Consider the following 5746-nt stretch of genomic DNA (forward strand, 5'->3'; position numbering starts at 1 on the left):
GCAAAAATATTTTCTAGATGTAACAAGGGAGGCAGGGAATATTACATTTAGTCATGTGTAAGAAGCCAAATTTTATTAACAGTCTGCGTTATGAAATAGTGGGCACAACATGTTTGATTTAATTCTAGCGTTTCAAAGTGATAATCACGATTCAGGTGGGGCGTCATTCTCCGCCGGCGGGAGTCTCCATTCTGCCGGCGCCCGGGGGTTTCCCGACGGCGTGGGGGTGCCCCACAATGGGAAACCCCATTGACCGGCCGGTGTTACGGAGACTCCCGCCGGCCGGTCGGCGCAGAAATGTGGCGGGGCGGGTCGGAGAATTTCGCCCCAGATATTTGGATTTTAGGCTTGGGTCAGTCTGACTTAAAAGTACCCACAGTCAATACCAAACATCTGTTAATGTTTAAAGCGATTGAAGATCAGTGGAGAATGTTGAAAGAAACGTTTTACAACACATCAAGCGAGTATATTCTTCTCAGACAAAAAGGCTCCACGTCACAATAAACACACAAAAAACAGCCATGGACAACTAAAAGGCTTAAAGACAGAATAGGTCTGATACAAAGAGCTTAAATGTGAAACGGAGCACAGGGGATAACTACAAAGAAGAACAACGAGTCACAAAGCAGCTCAGAAGATCTACTAAAAGTGATTATGAAAGGAAATTTGCAGTGCTCGCATTGGCAGCACAGATACTAAAATTGGAACGATACAGATATTAGCATGGCCCCAGAGCAATGATTACAGGCAAATTCGTGAAGCGTTCCAGGAAAGGAAATTTGCAAAGGACGCCACGATCATTAAGAATAAATTGCATAGACAGATAAACGGAAATTTGATGGCCAATAGGAACGTAGGATCACGAAAAGCTGCAAAATGAGGTATTGTCAGTGATAAAAGGGAAATAGTGGACATGTTGAATCATTATTTTGCCTCAGTATTTTACAAGTGAGAACTTTAAAACATTTTGTTAGAGTACCCAATTCATTTTTTCTAATTAAGGGGCAATTTAGCGTAGCCAATCCATGTACTCTGCACATTTTTGGGGTGTGTGGGGGCGGGGGGGGGGGGGGGCGATCCCACGGAAACACGGGGAGAATGGGCAAAATCCACACGGACAGTGACCCAGAGCCGGGATCGAACCTGGAACCTCGGCGGCGTGAGGCTCCAGGGCCAACCCACTGCGCCACCGTGCTGCCCCCTAACAACTGAGAACTTGCTGGAAGTCCTGAAAACAAAATTAACAGTCAATAGTGGACTGGGATTTAATACATTTGACGTAAGTATAGGATCGGTAGCAAAGAACAAACCGGTGAACAAAAGGGTGATAAATCCCCAGCACTGCCGATTTCTACCCGAGGGCATTAAAGGAAGTAAGGGAGCACATTGCAGATGCACTAATTGTAAAATTTCAGAGTTCGTCAGATTACGGTCTGTTGCTTCTGAATTGGAAATTTACACATGCCAGTCGACTTTTATCTCGGGTAAATGGTAAATAAGGGGGTGCAAAAGGCAGGTTAGCCTAGCACCTGATGTGGTCAAATTTCTGGAGTCTATTTTCAAGAATGGGGTAACTGAACACGACAAACAAAATCGGTCGGTCAGCGCATGGACTCGTGAAGGCAATGCCATGTCTAGCTTATCTTCTTGCATTTTTGAGGGGTGATTCACCGAGTGGACAGGGGAATGTCTAATAAAGTTATTGATATTGCTTATCGAAAGCATTTGATAACGTTGTACATAAGAGACGGTCAGCTTAGGTGAAAGGCATAGAGCCGAGGGCAAATTATTGACATGGTTAGGACACTTGTTGAATGGCAAGCGACAGAATGGGGTTAATGGGTAAATACCCAAACTGCAGGAGGTGACGAGAGGTGTATGACGGGGATCTGTCTTGGAGCCCATTGATTCATATTATTATTTCACGATTTAGACTATGACACAGAAAGTAATATATCGAAATTTTCTGACGATAAAAAAATAGATGGCATTGCCGACTGCCCAGATGAAAGCCTAAAACTGCGAGGAGATATTGACAGACTAGGTGAACGAGCAAAATTATGGCAGATGATGTGAGGTTATTAATTTTGAACGATAGATGGACAGAGCAGAGTACTCACCAGATGGAAAGCGATGCGGTAGAGTAGATGGCCAAAGAGACTTGGGATATGGGTACAGTTATCCTTCAAATGCCACTAAAAGTGGTGAAAATAATCAAAACGATGAATGGATTGTTCGCACTTATATCTGGAAGATTGCAGTATAAAGACAGAGATGTCATGCGACAGCACACGTTAGGAAGGATATTTTATACTTGAAAGAAATGCAACATAGGTTTACTAAAATTGACCTGGATAAGGTGGTTTAAGTTACAGGAAGTGGTTGTACAAATTAGGCCTGTCGTCGCCTTAATTGGAAGGTTACTGAGTGTTCTGATTGAAGTAATTATGACATTATCAGGGAAATACAGGGTAGATAGAGATAAACCATTTTCAGTGGTAGCAGATTCTGAAACTAGGGGGCATAATCTAAAATTTATGTCTCGGCCGTTCTGGAGAGATGTTAGGAAGCACTTCTTAAATCAAAGGTTAGGAGAGTTTTGGAATTCTGGCCCACAGGCAGCAGTCGAAGCTCGAACAGTTGCTTAATATAAACCCGAGATAGGCAGAGTTTTGTCAAGTCAAGTCATTAAGGGATATGGGTCAGAGACGGCTTCTTGCAGTTAGGCCACATCGACCACGATATTATTAAATGCCGGACAGTTCGGGATGAATTGCTCACTCCTGTTCCTATGTTCTTATGATACTACGCTCCTTTGTTCAGATGCAGTATTTTCCTTAATATTGCTGCAATCTTCGAAGAGAGTAAATAGTTAACCCCTCCGTCCATTTTAAATACCACAACACAGATCAGGTTGGTTTCCTATTGTCAAACCATCACTAAGTTTGTGACTCTCAAATGGATGTCTGTCTTACCCTGAATATGCAACAGGTAAGTAGACTTTGTAAAATCTTTGAAACAGTTCACGTCAGCCACTGGGAAAATAGTGGAGATGCTGACGTTGGACTGGAGTGAGCACAGTAAGAAGTCTTATCGCACCAGGTGAACCCGATGAAGGAGCAGTGCTCAGAAAGCTAGTGTTTGAAACAGACATGCTGGACTTTAACCTGGTGTTCTAAGACTTCTTACAATAGGAAACAGCATTCCCTTTCATAAGATTGCCCTGATCCTCTTTCCAGATGGATTCATGGTTCTCCAGGTGAAGTGAAAAATCGTGTCGTATTCTCAGTGTTTCGTGTCCATTCTGAAAACGATTGACTATTTCACAAAAAATTGCACCATGACCACTGGTAACTGCCAAGTTTTTCAACTCCATCATTCAAAATTTAAATCTGTTGATTCATTTCTAACTTTTCCGGGGCAGCGACAGACATTCTGACACTACGGTTCCATCTCTCAGCCTTTACAATCGGAGGCAAGATTTTAGATGTGAAGCTGAACAAATTATTGCAAAGTAATATGTGGATGGCAAAACCACCGTTGTGATCCTCTGTGCTTGCAGACAGCGCAGGCCGCCTGGCCGGGGGGCGAGGGGAGGGGGGGGGGGTGTCAATGGAAAATTCCATGGGAAATCGGCGGGAATAGAGAAGCTCACCGCCAGTGAAATACTTGCGTCGGACAAACACGCGGCGAGGGACGGTTGTGGGGGGCATAAAATCAAGGCCATTTTACATGCGACAGAAGCATCTGATCAAGGTTGTAGTCAGCCTGTCCGTTCAGGTTCCGAGAAGTCATGCTCGCCATTCAATTCGCACATAGGTTGAAATTGTTAATGAAAGCCGTATTCTCAACCTCACATTAGCCTGGAGATGATGTGAACCTCAGTTTAAACTCGTCACCAGTTAACTGTCTGCCTGGCCGCTATAGTTAATATTTGACATCAGTAGTACAAACCAGTGGGTAGTCCCGTTTCGCAATTAAAATTTGCTCCGTCAAACCTGTGCCTGCTTCGCGGCGATAAATATTTTTCTGGCAGGATTTCGGTTCGATTGAAAGCAAATACTGTTCAACCCTGACAGCAAGTATTTATTTTGACTCCGCTTTACGTGAACTGAGGCGGAATCATATTGCATCAATCTTGAAATGGTGTCGCTTCAAACAAATATATAAAGTGATGCTTATATTGTAGCTCACTGGAACGGGTTCGATGTTACTCTGAGGACCTTGCCTCTCTCTCCCTCTCTGTTCGCTCCCTCTCTCTCTTTGCCCTTCTCTCTCCCTCCCCCCCTCTCTCTCTGCCACAGAGCAGCAGCATCACATTTAACATAGAACGGCAACGGAGTCTCAGTGGCTTACGCTCTCGAAGACGCGCGGCATCTAGAACATAAGAAAAATATGAACCAGTAAATATCAAGAGTAGATTGGAAATCAACATATATAACTGAAATATGTTCAAATAAAACGCCACCTTTAGTCAAGATGATCACATAGAATTGGGGATTCAAGCTTCGACCCTAAATAATATAGCTCAACAGAAGAGCACAACGTCAATTTGAAGAGGAATTCGGGCAGATAACAAAGCAAATGACAGGCGATGGGAACTATGTCAAGAAGTATTTTTCAGATAATTATTTTCATGATATCATCTCACGAGATTAACAGTAAAATTAAAGTATTCGAAATGATATTTTTAATAATGTCAAACATTGAAACGTTCTTTCTCCGAGGGTGTGCATTCAACATTTGGCAGAAACCCACTGGTAATGAGTGTACCGCGACTCTTATGGCTTCCACTAAATTTCAAATGCACTTAATAAGCCTTGCTGACGAATGTAATGGGCAGACACATGAGGTCAATGTTCTTAATTTTTGAACAACGTTTCGTTAAAAGATGGGAGGCCCCCCGACATCGCATGAAGGTGCGATCAACAATATTCACACTCTGCGATCAACTATTTTCTGTTTTAAAATCGCTGACAATTTCAGATACAAGGAAACATTATACCAAAATTGAATCAACAGTTTCGTTCTGATCTCCAGTTTTTAATTTAACATCTTGCAAGGCATATCACTAAATCATCACACTTCAAGGCATTATGCATTTACCGGATGTTTGTCCGGAGAATTATGTTCCAAGATATAAGATTGAACATCTTACAACTCCTCCGGTTAACAAAAATTAAATGTCCTTGAAAGCTCCCTTGCTCGTTCACCTTTTGGAAATATGCTTTCATGTTCGGTATTATTTTCCTCAAACCACCCAGCACACCGGATCAAAAAGGAACACACGGACAATGTTTAAAACAATGTGTTACCTGCTCCTGCATTGCTCAACTCAATGATTTCTTTCCAGTAACTTACTCTGCCGATTTCAGTCAATTTGATGATCATCTATTTTGGAACTGCAGCATCCAACCAAACGAAATTCAAATTGATATCCTGACCAGATAATTACATATATTTCCAGCAAAGGCATAAGCTGATAACTTAAATCATCGGGAGAGAACAAACAAAACAGATACTTCCTATTCCACATGAACGCCTTGTTCCTTTTTCTAAATATATTCAATTTGCTCATGGTGAACTGGCAATGACGATATGGTCGAAGTATGCTTTCCAGTTTTAGAACACTTTGAATACACTCATATATTGTTATTAAGTCATTATTGGTATACACTAGACTCTGTCGTTTTAATCGTACCTGCGCTGCCCTCGCTCTCCCCTCCCTCTCCCTTTATCACAATGA

The 5746-nt window shown here is 42.3% G+C and overlaps 1 non-coding gene across 1 annotated transcript; it reads left to right on the forward strand.

Annotated features, from left to right (window-relative positions):
• Positions 1-671: 671 nt before the first annotated feature.
• Positions 672-775, forward strand: LOC140387580 (U6 spliceosomal RNA). The gene has a single exon (XR_011933915.1). It is a non-coding gene; the product is annotated as a U6 spliceosomal RNA (small nuclear RNA).
• The last annotated feature ends 4971 nt before the right edge of the window (positions 776-5746 follow it).

Source organism: Scyliorhinus torazame, chromosome 12, assembly GCF_047496885.1.
Source record: "Scyliorhinus torazame isolate Kashiwa2021f chromosome 12, sScyTor2.1, whole genome shotgun sequence".
NCBI classification, from domain to species: domain Eukaryota; kingdom Metazoa; phylum Chordata; class Chondrichthyes; order Carcharhiniformes; family Scyliorhinidae; genus Scyliorhinus; species Scyliorhinus torazame.